The sequence below is a fragment of the Marmota monax genome, unplaced genomic scaffold, assembly GCF_021218885.2.
Source record: "Marmota monax isolate L192 unplaced genomic scaffold, Marmota_monax_Labrador192_F-V1.1 WCK01_AAM20220418_F8-fsc00054, whole genome shotgun sequence".
In the NCBI taxonomy this organism is placed as follows: Eukaryota; Metazoa; Chordata; class Mammalia; order Rodentia; family Sciuridae; genus Marmota; species Marmota monax.
In genome coordinates, this window is record NW_026692145.1 from 903,698 (window position 1) to 931,074 (window position 27,377).

At 35.6% G+C, this 27,377-nt stretch overlaps 2 pseudogenes; one reads left to right on the plus strand and one right to left on the minus strand.

Annotated features, from left to right (window-relative positions):
* Positions 1-12,429: 12,429 nt before the first annotated feature.
* Positions 12,430-21,583, minus strand: LOC124110155 (cytochrome c, somatic-like; annotated as a pseudogene).
* On the plus strand, positions 19,436-19,898 carry LOC124109019 (myosin light polypeptide 6-like; annotated as a pseudogene).
* Positions 21,584-27,377: the final 5,794 nt, after the last annotated feature.

Here is a 27,377-nt window from a genome sequence, read left to right on the forward strand (position 1 = left end):
AGGTGTTAAGATTCATTTGTTTTATATAGAGAAGAATATCCAATTGCTAAAATTATCTTCTTTTTTCCAATTTTAGTTCACTAGCACCTTTATCATAAACCAGGTGGCCACATATATGTGAATGTGTTTATGGTCCTTTAGTGTTTTGTTAATCTATTTGTCTTTCTGTCACACTGTTTAATCTCTAAAGATTTATTATAAGTCTCAATATATTATAATGTAAGTCCTTCAATATTTTTCTTCTTCAAGATCATCTGGGATATTCTTGCTTCTTGCATTTTCATATAATAGTTAGAATCAATGTGTCTAATTTAGGGGGGTTACCGGGGATTGAACTCAGGGCTACTTGATCTCTGAACCACATCCCCAGCCGTAGTTTGTATTTCATTTAGAGAGTGGGTCTCACTAAGTTGGTTAGTGCCTCACTAAATTTCTGAGGCTGGCTTTGAACTCGCAAGCCTCCTGCCTCAGCCTCCAGAGCTGCTGGGATTACAGGCATGTGCCACTGCCCCTGGCAATGTGTTGATTTTAAATAGAATAAAAACAAGCTATTGAGATTTTGACTGATATTGCATTACGTTTATGGATCAACTTTGGGAGAATTCACATGTTTACCATACTGATTCTTTTAGAGCATTATAGTTATACATAGTAGTTGGGTTCATTTTGAGAAAGTCATACATGCATGGAATTTCATGTACTTCATTTCAGTCTCCATTCTCACACATCCTTCCTCTCCTCCCTCTCCTTATTCTCCTTCCTCTACTCTGCTGATCTTCATTTCACTCATTTATTTATTTTTGGTTGGTGCTTTTTATATACACATAAAGGTAGAATTTCCTGAGGTATATTTACATATGTTGTGTGCATATAATGAACTTTGTTGAATTTATTCCACATTTCCTCCCTTTTCCCACCCTCCTTTCTCCCTCTCAATCTCCTTCTTCTACTCCACTGATCTTCCCTGTATCTTTAATATCTGACCCCTCCCCTTTCCCCCCTTATTTTGCTCTAGCTTCTGCATATGAGAGAAGAAATTCAATCAAATTTTCTGTACCACACTCATTCTTGTAATCAATAAACATGACATTGACTTTTTAAATTCTTTTAAAATGAATTTTCTCAATATTTTGTAGTTTTCAGTATAAAGCTCTTAGGCATGTTTTGTTAGATTTGTTCCTAATTATTTGATGTTTTTGATACAACTGCAAATAGTATCCTTAAAACTTCCATTTCATATTTATTTGATGCTGATTTATAAAAATTAATTTGATTTTTTACATACACCTTGTATGCAGCAGTGTCAATAAATTTGTTCCGTAATTCTATTTGATTTTCTGTGGATTCTTTTGGATTTTCTTTGTGCACAATTACACTGTCTACAAATAGAAAGAGTTTTGGTTCTTCCTTTCCTACCATATACTATTTTTAAAAAAATAATTTTTTATTGTAAATGGACACAATACCTTTATTTTATTTATTTATGTACCTCATATATGCCAGACGTGCGCTACCACTGAGCCACAACCTCAGCCCCCTACCATATACTCTTTACAACTTTTTTCCCTGTGTTATTGCATTGGCTAGGACACTAAGTTTAATATTCAGTAAAAATAGTGAAAACACTTTCTTATTCCAGATCCCAGGGAGGAAGTTTTTCAATAATTTATCATTAAGCATAATGTTTAGTGTTTAATGATTTTGTAGGTATACTTTGCAAGATTAAGAGAATTCTTTTCTATTATTTGTTTGCTATGAGTATTTTTTTCTAATTGTGAGTGAAGATTGTAGTTTTTTAAATTTTTTTTCTGTATCTAATGAGATGAGCATAAGTTTTCCCCGATTTTTCTTTTAATATGGTAGATATATTTATTGATTTTAGAATGTAAAGCTTTGTATTCTTGGAATAAAGTTCTCTGGCTTTTGTTGTAATGTCTTTTGTACATAGATCTTGACTCACTTGCTAATACTGCATTTAGGAGTTTTGCATATGTGCTCATGAGATTTTTCTGTAATTTCCCTTTGTATAATCCTTGTCAAATTTTGTTAAAAAGATCATTTTGACCTTATAAAAGGAATTCATATATATTCACTTTTTCTGTTCTCTAGAACTATTTTGAAGACTAGTTTTGTTGTTGTTGTTTTCCTTAGATGTCTAGAAACATTTAATACAGCCAACTGGATCCTGGGGTATTCTTTGGGGAGGTGCTTAATAAATTCTTCAATTTATATAATACATACCTAGATTTTCTATTTCTTCTTGTGACACTGTCTTCATTTATTTTTGTTGCTATAACAAAATACCTCAGAGTGGATAATTCATAAGCATAAATTTATTTCTCACAATTCTGGATGCTGGGAAGTCCAGCATCAAAGTGCTGGCAGATTTGGTGTCTGGTGAAAGCTTACTTTCTGTTTCCAATATGGCATCTGCTTCTGTGTCCTTACATGGAAGAAGGCAGAAGGGTAAAAAGAGACAAATGTTATATGCTTACAAGGGAGAAAATATGGAAGGGCCAGGCAACTCTCTGAAGCTTTTTTATAAGGTCACTAATTCCATTTATGAAAGCTCAGTCCTCATGAGTTTTAAACACCTCTTAATGGCCACACATCCTAATACTATCATATTAGTGATTTAGTTTCAACATGTGAATTTGGTAGGACACATTCAGACTACAGCAGACACTGTTCATTGAGTTGTGTTTTTTGAGCAATTTATCACTTCATATAAATTATCTAGTTCAGGGCTAGAGTTGTGGTTCAGTGACAGAGCACTTACCTAGCATGTGAAAAGCACTAGGTTCAATTCTCATCACCACATATAAATATATAAATAAAATAAGGTCCATTGATAACTAAAAAATTTTTTAATTGCCTAATTCATTGGTCTAAATTTGTGTTCTTTATATTCTGATATTATTATTATTTTTTTAAAATCTTTTTTTTTTTTTTTTGAGAGAGAGAGGGTTTTTTTTGTTTGTTTTTTTTTTAAATATTTATTTTTTTAGTTTTCGGCGGACACAACATCTTTGTTTGTATGTGGTGCTGAGGATTGAACCCGGGCCCGCGCATGCCAGGCGAGCGCGCTACCGCTTGAGCCACATCCCCAGCCCCTGATATTATTTTTTCATGTTTTAGGACCTATAGTGATATAGACTTCTTTATACTGATGGACTTCAGTATAAAGTATGTACTTTATATGGACTTCATATACTGATGACTGATATTTTTTCTCTCTGTCCCATTAATTAATATTTCTAGGGTGATACACATTTTGTTGTTTTTTTGTCAGAAAAGTAATTTTTGTCTTTGTTGACGTTTCTATTGCATTTGGACACTTAATTAATTTCTGTTCTCATCATAATTATTCCTTCTACTTCCTTTGATATACATTTGCAGTTTTTTTTTCCTACATGGCCTATTGAGGTGAAAATCTTGATTATTAGTTTTCAGCCTTTCTTCTTTTCTACACTATGCATTTAAGGTTACAAATATCATGTTAAGCACTCCTTGATTCTGAAAATTTTGAAATATTGTATGTTCATTATCATTCATTCAAAATGTTCTCTAATTTCTATTGAGATTTACTCTTTGATTTATTAGTTATTTAGAAATATGTTGCTTACTTTCCAAGTGCAATTATGCACTGCGTAATGATATTTTAGTTAATGATACACCACATATACGATGGCAGTCCCATAACATTTTATAGGCTAGTGATGTCATAGCTGTCTCAGTTTGTGTAATTATACTCTATAGTGTTGACACAGTGATGAAATTGCTTAATAACACATTTCTCAGAAATATCCCCATTGTTAAGCTATGCATGACTGCATTTGAGAATTTTCTAATCATCATCGTAATATGGATTTCTGGCTTACCTTTATTATGGTGAGAATATAATCTAAATGATTTGAATCCTTTGAAATTTTTAGAGGCTGACTTTATGATCCAGTATATGGTCAATTTCTGTAAATGTTACATTTGCATTTGAAAAGAATATATATTCTGTTGCTGGGTAGAGTGTTTTCAGCAGAATTTAGGAGGGAAGGAAGTATGTTAATTTTATTATTTGGATCTTTATCTTCTTAATGACATTTTATTTTCTTGATCTATTGATTATTAATAGAATTATGTTCAAACTCTTACTATAAGTTGTGGATGTGTCTATTTCTCCTTTTAATTTTATCAATTTTTGTTTTATATCTGTAATGGATATACATTGCTTTAGAATTTGTTATATTTTTCTTGTTGATTGATTCTTTTATTATTATGAAATATTCTTCTTTATCTCTAGTCATGTTTTGTCTGATATTAGTGCTGCTACATCAGCTTTTTTGTGGTTAGTGTTAACAGGTTATATGTTTCTCCATTCTCTTGTAAATTGTATATAGTTGAGCTTTATTTTTTTCTGACAATTTGGTTTAGTTCATTTATTCTCTTCACTTCTAAAAAATATCTTATTGAAATGTAATTCACATACCACACAATTCACTCACTTAAAGTATACAATTCAATTACTTTTAGTATATTCATAGAATTATGTGAGTCTCACCACTATATCTTGGAACATTTTCATCACAAGTCCATTTACACTTAATGAAATTAGCAATATTTGAGTTTTTAATTTCCATATTTTTTATACTTGACTGGCCTGTCTTATTTTTCTCTTTTGTTTTTGTTAAGATCAATATTTTGTTATTATTCAATTTTCTCTTGTATTATCTTGGTTGGTTGTGCATTCTTTAGTTATTCTTCTAGTGGTTATCTTAGAGAATTACACATGTATTCTTTTTTAAACACTTTTTTAGTTGTAGATGGGCACAATACTTTTATTTTATTTATTTATTTATATGTGGTGCTGAGGATTGAACCCAGTGCCTCACACATGCTAGGCAAGTGAGCTACATGCATTCATTTTAAAAAAATTTTCTTCTGGACAATACCAGTTGTAGGTTTTGTTTTATTTATTTATTTATTTATTTATTTATTTATTGTGATGCTGAGGATCAAACCCAGGACCTCATGCATGGTAGGCAAACACTCTACCACTGAACTACATCCCCAGCCCTACACATGCATTCTTATTACAAATTACTTCTTTTCCACTTTCTTGATGATGTCATAATTCTAAAACTCTTTAACTCAACTTATGTTCCCATTTTGTCTTATTGTGGTCATACTTTAATTTTTTAAAAAGGAAATATTCACCGATATGCAAACTTGCAAATTCCAGAGATTGGACCAGTTCTGGATTTGACTGGTTCTGGGAGCTTAAATCCAACATCTCTTTCCATCTATCATCTCTGCTTCCTTCTGTTTTTTATTAATTTCAGATAAGATGGCCTTTGGAATCTCAAGACTTATGTCCTACTGCTAAGAAACTCTAATGAAACAAGAGTCCTTGTATCCTAGCACTTCAGCCAAAGTTTTAGAGCTGGTGTTTGCTGATTCTTATGGGTTCATCTTTGGTCATATACCCGACTTAACCAATCATGGTATTTTTTTTTAAAGAGAAATATTTATTTTTTAGTTGTAGTTGTACACAATATCTTTATTTATTTATTTTTATGTGGCGCTGAGGATCGAACCCAGGGCCTCACACATACTAGGTGAGCATTTTGCCACTGAGCTACAGCCCCAGTCCCCAATCATGGTATTTTATTGGCCAGGTGTATATCATATGCCCAACCATGATGTTGGGGACTGGGAAAGCCAACTCAAACTCCATAGTGCTGACATGTATTTCATTCATTTATTTTAAAATTTTGTGTAGAATTTTATTTCTTGGAAAGATATGATACTGAAAATAATACACATGAATCTTTCCTTCTATAATCTGCTTTTCTTCCCAAAAGGCTTTCTGAATCAGTAAATGCATGCATTTTCATTCTATGTATATTTTAAACCATACTAATTTTTACTATTATTGTTTTCTATAATCAAATTAACCTGCCTTTATTCATATATTTACCTCTTCATTGGTCTTCATTTTTAAAATATGTTTTAGTGTCCATATGGGATTATTTCCCTTCTGCCTGAAGAATTTCCTTCTTTTTTTAATATTTATTTTTCAGTTGTAGTTGGACACAACACCTTTACTTTATTTACTTTGATGTGGTGCTGAGGATCGAACCCAGGGCCCCACACATGCTAGGCAAGTGCTCTGCCACTGAGCCACAACCCCAGCCCTGAAGAATTCCCTTCTATACAAGGTTATTGACTATAAGTTCATTCAGATTTTGTTGTTCTGTGTGTCTTTATGGTGCTTCATCTTTAACGGTATTTTCACTGATGATGGCCATCTTCATTTTTTTACACTATGACAACACTATTCCTTTGTGTTTCAGCTTCCATTATATCTGCTGATAAGTCAGTTTTTTAATGAGATATTTCATTCCCAGTTAAAATGCTATGGTGTTTATATGTTTTTATGAACCACCATTTGGGAACTGACTTCTTTCACTCAAAATGTGTTATTAGTTATAAATGCACTTAACATTTAAAATGCATGTGTTTTTAAATAAAATATAGTACAGTGTTTTGTTATCCTGTGGCAAATGCATATCAATTTATAGAAACTTGAACTTACAAATCAATTTTTTCAAATTCTTCAAAACAGAACTCTAAGTATGTATATCTATCTGCACCATTTTTTGTTTGTGTGTGTAATATATTACTCAGTTTTTTTAGTTGTCTTCATCTGACCTCAGATTTACCTTGTCCAAAAGTAACATCATCTACCATTTTGTTAAAATATTTTTACATCATAACTCATCCAATTACCTGAAACTTTGAAATCATCTTGAAATCTTTTATTTCCATCCACCAATTTTTTTGGGGGGAAAACCAGGGATTTAACTCAGAGGCACTCGACCACTGAGCCACATCCCCAGCCCTATTTTGTATTTTATTTAGAGACAGGGTCTCACTGAGTTGCTTAGCGCCTCACTTTTGCTGAGGCTGGCTTTGAACTCATGATCCTCCTGTCTCAGCCTCCCTACCTGCCGGGATTACAGGTGTGCACCACCGCACCTAGCTCCATTCACCTATTTAATTGTATTACAAAGGAGGCAGGCAACAAGAATGGTTCTGGAGAGGTGCTTACATTTCAACTATTTATTTTGAAGTGTGTAGAATTGAACTATATGGTAAAGCAAACTTGAGTTAAAGTATAATTATAAATCCATATTTCTAATACAGGTCTCGATGATTAGAAAGACTTTGGCTGACTTTTTTTGTATGTGATTAGAGTGTCTCAATCTTCACTGTGAAATAAAGATAAAGAACTGTCTGTTCTGAGGGAATGAGAAACATATGCTCTGCCATTTTCTTTGTGCTTGCATTATTGGCATTTACTTCAACCCATGAATTCTTCGCAAATAACCTCTAAGTTAATTTTTATATTATGTCAGTTGTTGATTAGCCAAAAATATATAATATTATGCATAAATACATTTAACCTATGTGTTAGTCCAGTTGAGCCATTATAAAAAAAATGCCCTAAATTGGATAATTTATAAAGAAAAGACACTTATCACAGTTCTCAAGGCTGAGCCTCCAAGATCAGAGCACTGGCAGCTTTGCTGTTTGGTAAGGGCCTTGTCTCCACTTTCAAGATCATGCCTTATTGCTTGCTGCATCTTTCCGGTGGGGAGGAATATTGTGCTTTCACATAGCAGAAGGTGGAAGGGGAAAAGAATGATTCCTTCTACCTTGAGCATTTTTACTTTTTCCGTATTTTTATTGGTAAATTATAATTTTGCATAATTATGGGATTCATTGTTATATGCTCTTTGTACACTTCCCCTCTCCCTCCCCTCCTCCTCTCCCTCCCCTCCCCCTCCTCCTCTCCCTCCCCCTCTCCCTCCCCATCTCCAACCCCTTAATCCCCTTCCTCTCCAACTGGTTTCCCTTTGCTTTTCATGCATCACCCCTACCTTTCTTTTTTTAAAAAAAATATTTATTTTTTAGTTTTAGATGGACACAATATCTTTATTTTATTTTTTTTTAATTTGGTGCTGAGGATCGAACCCAGTACCTCATATTTTCGAAGTAAATGCTCTATCACTGAGCTACAACCCCCAGCCCCCATTAAGATTTTTGATTCTCAGCAGGTCTAGGATATGGCCCCAAATAACACATCTGAGCATCTCTAGTGTTGCTTGCAGCTGGTGATGGAGGTTAGGGATCACCCTTCTGCTCCTAGTAAGAAGCGAAGCAATTTGATCACTTTTATGAAGCTACTAATCCCATTCACCAATGCTCTGCTTTTGTGATTTATTTATCACCCAAGGGCCATATCTTTTAATATGGTTGCTCTGAATTTTGGAGGAGATACTATCATTCAAGACACAATAACTCTCCACAGGCAAATTGAAAAACTAAAAGCCAAGGAGTGTGGGTGAGTGCTAGTGATGTGCCATTTGCTTTGTACAACCCTCCACTTACTCAAGAATTTCCCCAAGCCTTTTGTGGGACTACTTGATGTATGAATCCAGGAAGGGTTCTGATGTCAATTTGTATATTAAACATCAGTGAAGCTGACTCTTAAATTTTTCTTTGGATTAGAAAAAAGTTGAAGGTAGAAGTTCTAATATTTTCTTAAAAGCTTCAAGTGGTTATCCTGCACCTCCTCTGAAAATACATATCCTATTTTGGGAATCATTACTATGGACTTTATTATAATTATGACCCATAAGTAGAGAAAATAAACCTTCCACAGATAGAGAAAATGACAGTCCACTTTCCTCTTCCTGTTTCCTATCCCAACCCTAAAGATCTCCATACAGTGAAGAGGGAAGAGATAAGGAAACACCCAACTCTGCTTTAGGCCCATGCTGAGAACATTTCCCTGTCCAGAGAGCAGAGAACTTTGGATATTATCAAATAATGAAGCTAGAAATCAGTCCAGCTGAATCTTAACTATTAAAATGAAACCATGTTACTCACTGAAGAAGATGAAAAACTTGTGAGAATGAAATGAGACATCATGGAGAAAATACAAAGTGGGAAAGGGAGGTTCAACGAGTAGAATGATAACCACATTGAAAAACAAAAATCACAGGGAAATGTCTTATTTTGAGACCTCAGAGCCATCAATGTACAAATTACAAAGAAGAGAGAGTGAATAAATCACAGAGAAAACTGGGTCAGGCTAATGGAGGGAGTCATGGAAGTAGTGTCACTGAGGTGTGTAACACAAATCTTCCAGATGAAGTGTGTGAACATGATTGCCAAGGACCATGTCAACCTGGAATAAACAAATGGTGAGGGGGTCATCTAATATCCCAAACACAATCTTCAATGCCAGATTCATATTGGTTTAGATCTTGACTCTGTCACTTTAAGCATTCTTAACGTCCTTGTGCCTCAGTTTCCCTAAGTGTTAAATGAGAATGATAATAGAACTTATTTTACACGGCTACTGTTAGGGGTAAAGGAGGGTAAACAGGCACATAGAGAGTGCTCCAAATAATTGATAATCATCAGCAGCACCATCACCCTCTTTGCCATCTGATGATGGATCTTGTTTCCCTTCCTGCTAAAAGTGAAGCATCAGATAAATTCTACTTGTTCTTTGGATACTGGCAGGTTGTGTATGTGTGAGGGCAGGTAGGGGGTATACGGGAAATCTCTGCACTCCCCTCTCAAATTTGCTGTGAACCCTTAAAAAATCTTTAAGAAGCAAAACAAAGTGAACAACAAGAAAATATTGACTGTTTTTTACAGAATTCCTATATTACAATGTATATTATACTAAAAGTAATTTTCACATAAGTGCCACACTAACCTCACAAAGTGGATACTGTCTAATTTTACAGAAGAGAAATGTCACTGAGGTCTAGAGAGGTTAACTAAATTGCTCAAGATCACACAGCTTATTAGAGACAGAATAGTGCTATCTCCACCATACCATATTGGCTGCCCATTTTGGAGAACTCATTGATAATATGGAAATGTTTATAGCACTGAAAGAAAGTGACCATATTAACAGTAAACTATAATGAAAAAAATCTAAAGGCATCATTAAAAATGTGTCCTTGATTTTAGGTTAGTAGATTTCAAAATGTTTGGAGGGAGAAAAGAAAAGTCTGTTTTAAGACCTGTTTTACTTTTTTGAAGATAATTTTTCTTTTTGCCTCTGACTGCTCTTAAGAATTTTTCTGCATTTACCATAATCTCTTTCAATACTACTTCTGCCCAGTTTGTTCTCGCCTTTCTGAGATTTAATTACATATATATTAGATATTTTCCACCTATCTGTTTTTTTCTCTGTGTACTTTGGTTTGGATGCTGTGTATTTAACTGTCTTTCAATTCACTGATCCTGGCTTCCACCAGCTCTATTTTGTTAAGTGCTTATATGTAGTTCTTAATTTCAGAGATTAGGTTTCAGATTTAGAATATCTATTTGATGATTTTTTATGGATTCAAATTCTTTGATGAAATTTTCCATCTTATCTATTTTTTATATTTCTTAAACACATAAGTAACTTCTCTATATATGTACATATAGAGAGTTTTAAGTGTATATAGCTTTATATAGAGTTTTAAGTACACATATGTACCTTATATACTTACAAGGGTGAAAAGACATGAGAGACTGTGTGGGATGTCACTAAGTTGCCCAGGCTTATCTCAAAACTTCTGGATTCACATGAATCTTCCACCTCAGCCTCCCAAGTGCTGGGACTACAGGCATGTGCCACTGAGCCCAGCTAATCATCAATATTTTAAAGTCTTTGTTAACTCAAATTTCTGGATTCCCTATTTGTTTTGTCCTTGCAGAACATCTAATATTTTTAATTAAACATGGAACATCACATGTAAAAATAGAGAGAATCTGACTCCCACCATTGTTTTCTGTTTTCCTTCAGGAAGTACCTATTTTTTTCTTAGAACTTTTATCTGCTAGGCAGATAGAAAGGGTGATCAATCAGAACAATCTTCTTAGCCCAGTCAGTATGAGCTGATGAAGGGTGTGTTGCAGTTGGGTACTGTTTGGGCTGATTTGGTTCTCCCTTGTTTTCATGCAGAGCCCCCCAAGGACTGCAACATTTGTAAAGGCCCACCCCCTGGGAGGTCCTTAATGCTGCTCTTTGATTCCTGAGCACTAGTAAACTCTAGAAAACTCTGCTTTGATTTTCCAAGTTTTTCCCTTAGGCTTTCGGCCTCACACCCCATGTAGCATCCTCTTCACTGGCCCTGACACTTTATTTTTTCATAGCCTCACCCAGTTTATTCTCCACTTTGCTTCCAGACTATCTAGAAAATAAGACATTTACCTTATCATGATACTGCCCTGCTTAAAATCAAGCAAACACGTCTTATAATGTTCAGGATAAAGTGTAATCAACTTAGCATAGTTTACAAGGTGCTGCATGGCTGTGATCCAGATTGTGATTTCCACCTCCAACCAGAGTATTCCTCTGCTTTCATCTTAAAGTCCAACCACACCACATTATTCATATTCTGTGAAGCCATCAAGCTCTCTTTTGGTTCTAGGGATTTGAACATATTGGTTCTTTTGCTGTGATCCTTTCCCTGCCCTCTTCTCCAGACCTACTATTAATCCTTTAAAATTCAGTTCATGCGTCATTTCCAGGAATATTTCCATGGCCCTGCTTTCTCTCTTATCACTTGTCTCATCATGCACCCTTAGTTTTCCTTCCTCTGAACTTTCACAGAACTCAGTGCTTCACTTTTTTTGTGAGAAGTGTTAAATATTCTTTATTTAATATCATACATAAACCATACTAAAATGCCTCTCCATAAGGAAAGAATAGCATTTTAGATACGGGGGGAATTCTAACTAAATTGGCATGGTCAACAAAAATATAAAGTAGGCACTGCTTTCATTATCTTCAACCATTGCCTTTAATAGGCTAATGAACACAAATTAAAACAAATGTGAATCATGCTTGGTTCTGAGAGAGTGAAGGGATTTCCCCCATATTCACATAATCCGTTATATAAATCTAAATATAAATCAGTTTTCAGATGTCATTCACCATTTTTATGAAATACTGAACATTACTAATTAAGTCCAACCATAACTTCAAAAAGGGGAAACAGTGATAGAATTTACTGAAGTGGGAGTATAAGCCAAGTATTAATTTAAGTACAAGTCAGTTTTGCTTAAATCAGGATTGTCCAACAAAAATAATTCTGTCAAGGCTGGGGCTGTAGCTCAGTGGTAGCGCGCTTGCCTAGCAAGTATGGGGCCCTGGGTTCGATCCTCAGCACCACATAAAAATAAATAAATGGAATAAAAGTATTGTGTTCAACTACAACTAAAAAATAAATATTAAAAAAATATTTTGTCAGTCACTCATGATCTGATTTCTGGTATATCACATCAATTAAATTATGGTACACATAAAAAAGCCGAGACAGTTCTGTTTGGTCATAAATAAGGCAGTAGCTATTAATCATTAGTGGCTTTTTTGAGGCGAGCTATTAAGTCTGCCCTTTCTCCCTTCTTCTTACTGCCAGTGAAGATCATTTTTGTTCCAGGGATTCTCCAAATACTCCATCAGTATATCCTCTCCCCAGGTGCTGCCTTTGTTCTTGTTGGCATCTGTGTGAGAGAATCCTGACCTGTCGTCCACCCAAACAGTCCATGGAGATTTGGCCCAGTCTTGTGCTTGCCTCCCTTTTCCATGGTGTGGCACTGGGCACACTTCTGAACAAAAATCTTCTTTCTCAACATCACCCATTTTTAATTTGTTCTTTCATTGCTAGTCAAGGAAGGTTCCCGATCAGAAGCCAGACATGCCACTCTCTGAGTGCTTCACCTTTATTTAGTGCTTTCCATGTTGCAATATAAATGTCTCTAATTCCCTTTTTCATTAGACTACAAACTCCATAAGGACAGGAACCATGTTTATCATGCTCACATCCATACCCTCAGTGTCTAGCTCATAAGGTCCTCAGTTAAGGTTTTCTGGTTGAATGAATTATTGAAAACAAGAAAGGAAGAAAATATAACCAAGGACAAATACATAGAAGATGACATAGGTAATCATGAATAGTCACCATAAAGACCTTTAAATGATCTGAGAGTTGCAATAAATGCTGAAAACCAAAAAAGATTCTTAGAGAATCTATATTCAGAGCAGCAAGAGGAAGGAGATTAAAAAAGATACATACATAGTGCTTAAGGATAATGATGCTATTTGATGGATGACATAGAAAAGGAATAATTCTAAGTCTGATTATACTCCTTTATTTCTCTGATTGTAGAAAAGAGATGTCCTGCAAGAGTAGAAGTAGACAAAGGAGCTTGAAAGAATAAACAAGGACATTAGAACTAGACAGCGTTGTGATGAATCCTGGATGTGACACTAATGTGTGGCTTCAGTTAAGTCACATAAATTATTCTCTGAGCCTCATTTTTTTCCAATGTATAAAATGAAGATATACATAACATGGAAGGAAAGTCTTTGAATGATTATTAGGTGGTTGAAACTTAATACATGATAGAGATTTTTTCCAAAGAGAAGAAAGTAGATTTCTTTAAAAAGTAGTTTCTTAAAAGAATAACTTGTTGATGCAAACTAATATTATAGCAAGGGTTATTAAAAATGCTGTTACATATTTGGGTAAAGATGGTACCAACTGGAATTGTATGTTTATAGATAAATAGATCTAGATATCAGACTAATTTTGATTTTTTCAAGAATAGAGTCATTGAGGAAGATTGCATTACCAAACTGGTTAATCATAAAATGTAGACATAGTGCTTCTGGACTTCAGTAAATAATTTGACAGAGTTGTTTGAAAAGCAGAGAAATATTGGATGACTATTTAAAATTGTGCTAATACATAGAACATAACATAAACCATTTTAACATGAACAATTCAGTGTCATTAAATACATTCATGGTGCTGTGAAACCATCACCACTATCCATTTCCAGAACTTTTTCATCATCCTAAATAGAAAATCTGCACCCATTAAACAATAGCTCATTATTTTTATTCTCCTTCTAGTCCCCGATAATGTCTATTCTACTTTGTGTCTTTATGAATTTGGCTAATCTCAGAAATTATATAAGAAGTGGAATCATACAGTATGTGTTCTTTTGTGGCTGGTTTATTTCACTTAGCATGTTTTCATAGCTCATCCATATTGCAGTATGTATTGAAATTTCATTCCATTTAAAAACTGAATAATATTCCACTGTGTATATAATATATATATATATATATATATCACATTTTGCTTATACATATACATTCATTTATGGACATTTGTATAGTTTCTACCTTTCAGCTAGGAATGGGCTGTTTAACCAATGTGATGAACTGGCAACCGGCTGAATGATTGTGCTCAAAGGGTGCTGATAAGTGAAATTATGGCATCCTTGAAGGACAGTTCTAGTGGTTTGTCACAGGTGACTTTCTACAATATGCTCCTGATCATCAATCTTCTCAAGAAGATATAGAAAGTATTACTGACTCATTTGTATTGTAGTTGACACAAACATGGAGGAATGATGGCTTTATTAGATAGCAAGATTAGAGTTCAAAAAGATTGACAAATCAGAAACATGGACTGAATCAAGAAAGATGAAATTTCACAGGGGCGAAATATAAGGTCGTATATTTGAGTTAAAACTCCCAATTGCATGAATGCAGATTGAAAATGCTATCACTTTAAAAGATTAAACCAAAAGTGTGTCAATAATATTGTCTCCCCACACATTAAATTGATGTTAAGGCTATGTTTGTGGAAATGTAATATTTAAAAAGGCAATGATAGTCCTATTTTACTCTGTTCCACTCCTATGATATTGGTGCTCTTTTCTTGCCTACTTTTTAAAGAATACAGCATAGTATAATGCAAACTTTGTTGCTATACTTTTAATTCCAGTTTCATTATTTCTACATCTATGATTTTGGGCAAGTGACTTAGCCTCTCCATGTCTCAATTTGTTTAACTGTAAAATAAACATAGCAAACAGCAAAAATTAAAGAAAATTAATACCTAGTAACTATTTCACAAATATTCATTTTTAAAATGATGTAGAAAACGAATATTTCAAAGAAGAATAACCACTCATTCTTCCATTTCCCAGGTATTGTTAAGCACCTCCACTGTCATAGGATGAACACTTGGAATTAAAGACATTCAGCCTAGAGATGTTATAAAGTGGAGGATATGAGAGTTGATTTCAAATATTTGTGGAAAATATATTAGGCTTTTTGTGAATGGCTTCACAGAATAGAAGTAGAAATAATGGGTGGAAGCTGCAGATTTTGGATCAATGTAAGAAAGTGGAATTGGGTTCACTGTCATTGCAGATATAAGCAAAAATTCAGTGAGAGTATTGTAAAAAGGAGATTCTAGCATCATATGGGTGATTTTAATGACCATTAGTTCTTCTTAATTCTTTCAAGATATGAAGACTCTATGATGATATTAAACATTTTTGCTCTTTCTTTCCTAAGTGATTGTGTGAAAACGACACACCTCCCACTTACTTCTAATTTCTTCATCAAGCCACATTTGGACCTAAGCAGAATTAATTGAAATCAAATGCAGGTTGATCTGAGAAACTTTACTTCTTTTTCAGCTATTAAGTTTACAAGTGACTTTAACAACCACATCATTCAGATACACCAACCTCTACTCCAGTTCCTCTGTATAATTACTGAGCAAAACAGTGGCCTAGACTTCTTGGGATACAGAGGCTAAAGGTAGTCTAATGAATTATTAAAGAAAATGCTGAAATGTTCCTAAGTGCTTTTTAAAACAGATGTCCCTGTTTTAAAGTTAAGTCAAAATTTCTTAGATTCAAGAGTGGTACCTGAGAACAAAATGTAAAGTTTGGTAGAGTTTTTGAAATAGTTCAGGATGAATAATAAAATTTTCTATTTTTATTATTTTTATAGGCTAGTATTTAGGAATTCATATAACTTCCATAACGAGAAAACTTGAGTCAGGAAGTTTTTACATAATGAGTGACCTAAATGTCCTCTTTTTGTCATTTGGAATAAAATGTGAAACAGAATGAACCCAAACACAACTTCAAGAAAAATATAGCATATTTCTTTTTTCATTACTTTCTGAAAAAGTAGGGATGCCCTAGAGAACAAAGTCACTATGTGAATCTACTAAATAAATAAATAAATTTTAATTATACTCTACCCTTTAGAGGAGGAAGCTCAACTAGCCACAAAACTACACAAATAACAGGCAATTTATTTATATTTTAAAATTTTGCTTTAATTAGTTATACATGACAGTAGAATGCATTTTAACACATTGTACACAAATGGAGCATAACTTCTCATTCCTCTGGCTGTACATTGTGCTGAGTCACACCACTAGTGTAATCATACATGTATATAGGGTAATAATGTCCATCTCATTCCACCACCCTTCCTTTTATATTACATGGCAAAGAGAAAACAAAGTAACCAATGGAGTTAAGGTTGCTTACCACTTGGTCCTAAAATAAGGAGATAATCTTTTATTGTCTGAGTAGGCTAAATGTAATCACAGTGGTCCTTCAATGTGGAAGAAGCAGACAGAAGTGGAGGTCAGAGTGATGTAAAGAGAATTCAATCCAGAGCAGCTTTTGAAAATGGAGCAAGAGGACCATGAGCCAAAGAACATGGGCAGCCTCTAGAGGCTGGAAAGGGTACAGTATGGACTTTCCTTTAGAGTGTCCAGAAAGGAATGCAGCCCTGTTATTTTTAGCTTAGTGAGATCCATTTTAGATGTCTGAATAACAGAACTGTAAGATGATAAATTTGTGTTGTTTTAAGCTATTCAGTATGTGGTTACTTTTTATAGTTGCCATAGAAAACTAGTGCAACCATTAACCACTGAATCTAATGCTCTGCCCAGCATTACATTTATAAAATCTAATGTGCTCCATTTGTGTACAATGTGTCAAAATGCATTCTACTGTCATGTATAACTAATTAGAGCAAACTTAAATGTAGTATAATATATATTCTTTTCCAAAAGCACATGACACATGACCAAAATGGACCATAACCTACGTAACAGTAATTTTTAAAAATAAATCTCATTTTAAATGAATTTAAGTCATAGTAAATTGTTCTCTGACCATACTGGTTTCATACTAGAAAACAGCAATGGAGAGCCAAAGGGAAAATCTCCAATCACTTGGCAATTAAATAGTACATATTTAAATAATCTAATGATTAAAAAAGGAAGTCTCAGAGAACATAAAAACTATGCTGAATGGAATAAAAATGAAAAGGCAACATTTTGCTGAGTATGGTGGTGCACGCCTATAATCCTAGTGGCTTGGGAGGCTGAGGTAGGAGGATTGCAAGTTCAAGGCCAGCTTCAGCAAGTTAGCAAGGCCCTGAGCAACTCAGTGATACCCTGTCTCTAATAAAATATAATAAAGGGCTGGGGATGTGGCTCAGTGATTAAGTGCCCCTGAGTTTAATCCCCAGTGCCAAAAAAAAAAAAGAAAGAAAGAAAGAAAAAGAAAAAGAAAACCAAGAGAAAAATGAAGACAGATCATATAAAATGAAGGAAATAGTAAAGATAATAGCAGAATTCAATGAATTGAACAGAGAAAAACAATAGAGAAAATCAATGAATGAAAAAGCTGATTCTTTGGAAAGACCAGTAAAATTGATAAATCTCTTGGTATGCTGAAGAAAAAGAGAGATGACACAAATTACTAATATCAGAAGTGAAAGAAGGCATATCACTACCCATACTGCAGACATTATCAAGATAATAAGTGATTATTTGAATAATTCTATGCACAGACATTTGACAATCTGAAATCAATCAATTGCTCAAAACCTACCCCCCCCCCAAAAAAAAATACTCACCCAGGGTGAAATACATAAATTTAATAGTTTATAATTATTAAATAACATGAATTTGTAATTTTAAAACTTTCATAAAACAAATTTGAAATTTCAAAACACCAATAGAGAATTCTACCAAACACTTAAATAATCAATATCACTTTTACACAATTTCTTCCAAAAGATGGAAGTAGAACGAACGTTTCCCAACACATTTTATGAGGCCAGTGGTACTCTGATACCAACAATAGGCAAAGGTAGTAAAAAAATAATAAAACAACAATAACCATAAGCCAGTATGTCATATGAGCTTAGATACAAAAATCCTCAAGAAAATATTAGCAAATTGAATCCAGCAATATTTTAAAAGAATTATATACCACAATGAAGTGGGGCTCACTTCAGAAATGCAAGAGTGGTTCAATATTCAGAAAATCCATGTAATCTACTATATTAATATGCTAAAGAAAACATATATCAACCAATTTAGAAAAAATTGCAACAAAATTGAATACTCATTCATGATAAAAGCTCTCACTCAAGTAAGAATAAAGAAGAATGTCCTCAATTTGATAAAGAACATTTACAAAAAACCTATAGCTAACCTCTTAAGTAATGGTAAAATATTAAATGCTCTAGAATAAGACCAAGAATAAGGCAAGGATGTATACCTTCACCATTTATTCATCATAGTATTGGAAGTCCAGGACAGTAAAAAAAGGCAAGATAAAGAAAGAAAAGACACAAATTAGAAAGGAGGCAATACAATTTTCTCTATATCATATTGCGTGAATATAAGATTCCACAGAATCTATAAGAAAGTACCAAGAACTGGGGTTGGGGCTGTGGCTCAGTGGTAGCACACTTACCTGGCATGTGTGAGGCACTGGGTTTGATTCTCAGCACTGCTTATAAATAAATAAAATAAAGGTCTATCAACAACAACAAAAATATTTTTTAAAAAGAAAATACCAAGAACTTATAAGCAAAGCATCTTACAAGATCCAAGAACACTGGACACAAGATAAACACATAAATATCAAATTTTTTTGGAACTGGAGATTGAACCCATGGGCACTTTATCACTGAGCCACATTACCAGCCCTTTTTAATATTTTATTAGAGACAGTCTCACTGATTTGCTTACAACCTTGCTAAGTTGCTGAGGCTGGCTTTGAACTTGTGATCTTCCTTCCTCAGCCTCCCAAGCCACTGAGATTACAGGCATGCGCCACTATGCCCAGCCTAAATATCAATATTTGTATGTGCAAAACAGAATGAGAAACATTCTATTATTCATACTATTTATGATCATCAAATAAAATGAAATAATTGGGTATAATTCTAACAGAGCATAGGAGATCTGTGTGCTGAAAACTACCAATAAGCAAATAAGCACCTTCAAAGATATTCAACATTATCAGTCATTATGGAAATGCAAAGTAAAACCATAATGAAATATTATTACATACCCATCAGAGTGGATAAAATAAAAATATTGGTGTTAGTAAATGCTATTGAGGATGTAGAGAAGATGGATCTTTCATACATTGCTGGCAGGAATCTAAAATGGTACAGACAATCTGGAAAATAGTTTGGCAGTTTCTTATACAATTAAACATGCACTTGGCTGAGCACTCAAGATGTGTGATTTTTATGGAGGACTATACTGCAGAATTCAAGAAGCCCTTCCAGTTGTTTGACCAAATGTGCAATGATAAGATTCTGTATAGCCAGTGTGGGGATGTGGTGAGTGCCACCAATGCTGTGGTGCTCGGTATCCTGGGGAACTCCAAGAGTGATGAGATGAATGTGAAGGTGCTGGACTTGAAGCAGTTCCTGCCCATCCTGCAGTCAGTGGCCAAGAACAAGAACCAGGGAATCTATGAGGATTATGCCAAAAGTCTTTGGGTGTTTGACAAGGAAGGAATGGTATTATCATGGGCACTGAAATCCATCATCTCCTTGTCACACTGGATAAAAAGATGACAGAGAAGAAGTAGAGATACTGGTGGCAAGGCATGAGGGCACCAGTGATTGTATCAACTATGACAAGCTTGCCCAGATGGTGGTGAATGGCTGAGGTCATTCCTGGTATCCCTGGAGCCTGTGTCTTTCACTGTGTGAGCACCAGGGATTGAACCAGAGGTGCTTAACCACTGAGCCACATTTTCAGCCCTTTTTATTTTTACTTTTTATTTTGAGACAGGGTCTTACTGAGTTGCTTAGGTCCTCACTAAATTGCTGAGGCTATCCTTGAACTTGCAATCCTCCTGCCTCAGTCTCCTGAGTGGCTGGGATTACAAGTTTGCACCCCCACTCCCAGCTTGTGTGAAATTTGCATGTGGCCCTGGAGAATACCTGAGCTCTCTTGTCAAAGTACCTTTCCTATCTGGTCTTTCTTGAATAATGTTTGACATCAACATTCACCAAACTTTCTTTCTTTGCCTACACACACCCACAAAAGTTAAACATACTTACCATAAAACCCAACACAATTGCACTGGGCATGTATAACAAATAAATGAAAACATATTTTCATACACACACACACACAAAAAAAAATATATGTGAAATGTTTATAGATGATTTATTTTATAATCTTTAAAACTGAAAACAACCCAGAAGGCCTGAAGTGGATGAATGGTTAGATAAACTGGTATATTCATACCATGGAACACTCCCTAACAATTAAAAGGAATTTTTCATATACACAACAACTTGGATGAATCTCAAGCATGTTATGCTTCATGAAAAAAAAATCAAATCCCAATAGGTTGTGAGTTGTATAATTCAATTTATTTAACATTCTTAAAAATGACAAAATTATAATTATGGGGAATAGATTATTGTAGTGCTTTTGAACCTTTTTTTCATGATTAACCCCACAAGAAGACTTTATAGACTTTGTTTTCTAATTGCCCTCTCTAGAAAATCAAATGCTAGGGAATAATATTTTGGTGGATAAGATTGAGTTTTGTCAGGATGCAAACCATGTATTATCTAAGATTTTTTCAGAGGTTAGGGTACAGGTTGGAATGGATGAGAGAGGGAATCCTATATATATGAATATATGTTTTTGCAGTTTTAATTTTTCCATATTTTTACTGGTGCAATATAATTGTGCATAGTGGTAGGATTCATTATTACATGTTTACATGACAAAACAGAACAATATAATTTTTCTAATCTCATTCCCCAGTTGTTATAGTTTAGACATGAGGTGTTCTCCAAAGCTCATGTGTGAGACAATGAAAGAAGGTTTAGAGGTGAAATGATTGATTGGGTTTTGAGAGCTGTAACCTTATCAGTGGATTTGTCCACAGATACAAATTAACTAGGCAGTAACTATAGGCAGGTAGTGTGTGGCTGGAGGAAGTAGGTCACTGAGGGCATGACTTTCGGGTTTATATTTTCTCCCTGGTAAACAGAGCTCTCTTTCTGCTTCATAGTTGCCATGTCCTGGGCTGCTTGCCTCTGCCAAGCTCTCTGACATGATGTTCTGTTTCATCTTGGGCCCAGGATTATGGAGTCAGCAGACACTGGACTGAGATTTCGGGTACTGTGAGGCAAAATAAACTTTTCCTCCTCTAAGTTGTTCTTTTCAGGTCTTTTTGTCACAGTGACATAAAGCTGAATAAAACAACAGTATTTCTCCGTTTCCTCTCCTCCTCCTTCCCCCAGTCCCTTTCCTCTATAGATCTCCCTTTGATTTTCATGATATTCCCTACTCCCCACAACTTTTTTCCCCTTTTTCTTCTCTAGCATCCACATAGGAGAGAAAATATACTAACCTTGAACTTCTGAGTTTGGCTTATTTTACTTAACATAAAGGTTTCAAGTTCCATCCATTTTCCTCCAAATTACATAAATTTCATTTTTCCTTATGGCTGAATGAAACTCCATTTGTGTATATATGCCACATTTTCTTCATCCATACATCCATTGATGGACACCTAGGTTTTTTACATTTTTATAATTTTGACTTTAGAAATCATGTTAATGTTCTTCATTTACATAAATAAAATTGGATCAATAAGGGTGGCAGGGGTGGAGGTGGAGGTACACCAAAAACTGAATAAAAACAGAAACAAATGAACCCAAGTGTATTTCAAATGAATAACCGAACTACTTTGAAAATACCCAACCCATGTAACTTTTGAACACAGCACCTTGTCTATACACCCTCAATCTAGAGATAAAAAGAACTGTACCCAAATCTTTAACTTTTTAACCTTATTGTTCATTTTATTTAAACTTGAAATCTTCTTTCTGAAAATTTTTTTATACCTTTATTTTGTTTATTTATTTTTATGTGGTGCTGAGGATCAAACCCAGTGCTTCACACATGCGAAGCAAGTGCTCTACCACTGAGCTACAACCCCAGCCCAAACCTGGCTGTTTTTTAAAAAATATTTTTTAGTTACAGACGGGCACAATACCTTTATTTTATTTATTTATTTTTATGTGGTGCTGAGGATGGAATCAGTGCCTCACACATGCTAGGCAAGTGCTTTACCGCTGAGCTACAGCCCCAGCCCTGGTTGTTTTATGTAGTAATATAAGTGCAGCAAGTCTCAAATTATCTTGTTTGTACTGGAGTAAATGAGTTAATGTTGTCATAAACCAATCTTCTCACTGGAAAAGGGAGAAAAAATTATAAAATGGGTGAAAGCTAGAAGTACCTCGTAGGGTTGGATTGCAATTGGAAGTATCGGTTATATGCTTAAAATTTCTTCAAAATTAAAGAAAAAAAAAGAATATGAACTACAAAGTAATCAGTATATATGCATGTTCATATGTACATATATACATGCATAGATGTAAATATATTCTTGACTACCATGAACTTTACATATGTGTAATCTAGAGCAAGAGTAAGCAAAAGGCAGAGAGACAAAGAAAATTCTATAAAATTGCTGATTGGGAAATAATCCTTATAAAATTGTTTTCAGGATAACTGGCAATTTGACTAAGTGCCCCTGCTTTTATTCTTATTTTTTATTTTTTAAAAAAATATTTATTATTTAATTATAGTTGGACACAATATCTTTATTTTGTTTATTTATTTTTATGTGGTGCTGAGGATTGAACCCAGGGCCTTGCACGTGCGAGGCGAGCACTCTACCACTGAGCCACAACTCCAACCCTTATTTTTTATTTCATGTTTTAAAATTCTTATTTCATTTTTGAAATGAAAATACACCCTTTATGTTAGAATCAGTATAGCATCTTGGTTGATAAAATTTATTTTAAAGTGAGATAATTTGTTTAAATCCCAGCTTTTCCATATACTATCAAGCTAGTTATTTATTCTCTCTGGACCCTAAATATTTGATCTCTAAAGTGAGACTGATAGTAAGTTACTCATAGGAAGATATCTGCCTACCAGATATTGAGCATATGCACTTCCTCATGGAATCCTCTGTAAGTTATACCTTGTATATAGTGTGCTCAACAGAGAGACTAGGCATACTATAGATGCTCAATATCTGATAAGCAATATCATTATTGAATATAATGATTACTATGTAATGATAAAATCATATATTTATGATATATTGCTTCTTCCACAAATAAAATATATGTAAGGCTTAGTGTCTATTTACCCAGATCAGACAACCACATAACTTATCTGTTCTTATTCACACATTCTGAATAAATATTCAGAATACACATTCTGGGAAGTCATAAGTAAAATTTCAAAATATTTAAAAATTGTCACACTTACTATAACTTTCTATTGGGGAGGAATTCGGCATAAGAAATATCTCGTTTGAGCTTGGTATTGTGGCACACACCTGTAGTCTTAGCTGCTCAGGAGACTGAGGCAGGAAGATTGCTTGAAGCCACAAGTTTGAGACCAGCCTGGGCAACATAGCAAAATCCTATACTAAAAAAAGAAAGAGAAAAATGAAAAAAATAAAAGAAGAAGAAAGAAAGGAAAAGAGGAAGAAAGAAATATCTCAGTTGGACAATATCTCAGTTGGACTTTTAATAGGCATGGTTTAGTTATTGATGGAGCAATAGATTGTTACTATAAGGTTGTCTTCAGAAAATAAAGGGTGATAGCTCTGGGGTGCTAAAAAAGCCATAATAAGCAAACTTATGTTCAAGTCTCAGAACTGCCTTTTTTCCTAGTGAGATAAATAGGCAAATCATATGAATCCTTTATATATCAGTTTCCTTAACTCTAATACACTGGATAGTATTTTCTGTTCGTAGGATTGTTGTGAGGATCGAAAGAGAAGTAGAGTGAATACATTTTTCTAAACAATGAGGTTTACATAACCATATCAGATGGTATTATATATTTTGTGGCACAAATCTCAAAGGCAATTGAGGAAATGGTTTTGGTGTACTTTGCCATGGTTTTCTCAGCTATGATTTTGTTATTCACTGCCTGCCAATTTTATTCTCTATAGCTATTCAAATATAGATTTATAAGAGAAAAATTTCATTTATGAACTGTACAGTGATTGCCACCTGCTATATATGTGCCCATGTGCCTTTTCCTGAGAAGCGTGTTGAAAATGAATTATATTTTGGCAAAAAGATAATCAATGTGAATGAAAAAAAATCCCATAACAAAATCTACTAAAATTTTTGTCAATCAGTTGAATAGCATTTACTTACAAGTAAAAATGAGGTTAGCCCAATCAGTATGCATTTTTTCAGGCCCCAGAATTATTGATATTATTAGCAGGTAATCCAGAGATGAGATTAAAGTCCAGATTGTTGGCTTCCATTTCAAAATTTTCTCTGCATTTTTTAGGACTCTATCTCACAGTGTCAAAACATCTGGTTATAAAACTTAAAAATATATCTACCAATCTCTTTAAAATAATTTTTATTATGGTAAGAACACTTAACAGAAGATATACTCTCTTAAATTTCTAACAGGTAACACAGTATTGTTAACTCTAGGCATAGAGTTAACAATACAAAAGATCTCTAGAAATTAATCATCTTGCATAACTGAAATTTTATACATATAAAACACTAACTCCCCGTTTCCTATTCTCTAGGCCTTGGCAATTACCATTCTATTCCCTGCTTCTATGTGTGTGACTATTTTAGATAACTCATATAAATGGAAGCATGCATAAAAATTGTATATAAAAATTGTACATAAATTATATATTTATTCTACACAATATGTTGTGAAATATGTATATGTTGTGGGATGACTAAATTAAGCTAATTGACATACACACAACCTCACATACCTTTTTTTGTGGTAAGAGCACTTAAAAATTCACTCTTTTAGTGATTTTCAAGAGTATACAGTGTTAGGTCGGTGGATCATGCTAAACAAATTCGTTTAACAGATATGACTCTCCCCACAGGTGAAGTAGCTGTTCCCCTAACCGAAGGTAGTTAACTTTGATAAACTGAGGGAAATTACCCAGAATCCTGATGAAAATCCAGCCTTATTTCTCAACCCGCCTTACAGAGGCTCTCATCAAATATACTAAGCTGGACCTTGAGTCTCCCACCAGGGCTACAGTGTTAGCAACCCATTTCATTACTCACTCGGCTCATGATATTAGAAAAAGCTCAAATGAGCTGAGGAGGACTCTCGGACCCCTATCTGAGATCTGGTGAAAATGGCCATTTAAGCAGGCTCCATTGCAGAAAAGGTAACACCCCAAACTCAGGCCTTGGCAGCAGCCCTGAGGCCTATGTCTCCAGCAGAAGTTTCAGAGGGGAACCAGCATTCCTCTCCACCAGAGGCTTTCCTCAAATGTGGATGTGAAGGGCACTGGGCCTGCCAATGCCCAAACCCATGGCTTACTCCCAGGCCATGCCCCACCTGTAAGCAGACAGGACATTGGAAGATTGACTGCCTCATGGCTGGCCCTTCCTCGGCGCCTCTACGCAGGGGTATGACCAGTCAGGCAGTCCCCTCTCCTGAACTATTGGGGTTTGCAGAAGACTGAAGAAGCCCAGACTTGAAGATCCCCATCACCCTCAGGCCTTAGCCCCTTTGAACTACTCTATGGGCGCCCTTTCTTAATCAACCAAAACTTTCCTGTCACTCCTCTTCCCCTTGTGTCCTACCTTCCCTATCTCACACTTCTATACAAACTCCTAAGGGAACACGCAGACCGGTGTCTTCCTATACCACCTGTTACTTCTGTCCCAATACGACCAGGGAAGGAATCGGACCCTCTTCAACCGGGTGATGCAGTCTTACTTCGAGAGCTACATTCTCAGTCGTTGAAACCTTGCTGGACGGGACCCCATACAGTCATACTTACCACTCCAACGGCAGCCAAGCTCTTGGGCCACTCCCCCTGGTACCATGTCTCTCGCCTTAAAAGAGCACCTGTTTCAAATGTTCAGTCCTGGACTTCCACCACGTTGGGGCCTACCAAACTCAAGATTTCTCACCAACCCTCTCCTTTCGTTACTAATCATTAATCTCTCTCAAGCTTCTATCCCAACCCACAGATGGTGCTTCTACATCCAAGTGACATGGCAACGGGATGGCACCACCCGCTCTCAGTTTATGGGCCAAGGCGATTGCCCTTTCACTGGCTGTAATCTGGCCGTCACCCTTAATGTTACTGGACTTTTATGGGGCTTACAGCAGGAAGGGAAGGGCTTGGGAAAGGAAAAGGTGTCTCTAAGGTCCCCTGCCCCCTTGGAGTTGGTCAGAGGAGTTGGCTGAACTCCAGGATTGGCCAGGGGGTCCTGCTGATTGACAGGTGTTTCTGCCGGCATCTGATTGATGTTCTTTTCCGGTGCGGGGCTGCTTTGTTCTAAGTTGCCACTAAGTCGCCACCGACCTAACATACAGGGCTGTGGTTATGGCTCAATGGTGGAGTGCTTGTCTAGCATGTGGAAGGCACTGGGTTCGATTCTCAGCACTGCATGTAAATTAATTAATTAAAGGTCCATCAACAACTAAAAAATTTTTTTTAAAAAAGAGTATACACAATATCAGAGCAAACACGAAACACCAAGAAGCCGAATTCCAGCTCCCGGAACTGAGCCCGCGGGGACTGCTTCTTGGAGCTTACACTTATAGGAGCTTACACCGAGCACAGAGCGGCCGAGTTCCGGCTCCCGGAACCGTCCCGGAACCGCCCTGGCTCAGGGCTGCGGAGCCCGCGGAGGCTGCTTCTTGGACCCTGCTACTATCAGAGCATACACCAAACACTAAGCGGCCGAATTCCGGCTCCCGGAACTGAGCCCGCGGGGGCTGCTTCTTGGAGCCTACACTTATAGGAGCTTACACCGAGCACGGAGCGGCCGAGTTCCGGCTCCCGGAACTTCCCTGGACCGGGGCTAGGAGCCCGCGGAAACTGTGTCTCGGTCCGGGTCCTGCTGAGGGCAGGTCAGGACTCACCCATTGCTTGGGTTGCCTGGCAAGGGGAACGAAATGCTGCCATTCGCATAGGATACCAACATGGCAGAGATCTGATGTCAGCAGAAAGCGGTGGAGGAGAGATCTTCATCAATACCAGCGGTGACATAAGCAGTTGGTCTTCTGGTAAGGGGGGTGAGGCTCAGTCACCCGAGTCTCCTCAATTTGTCCTCGAGCCGGAGGGAA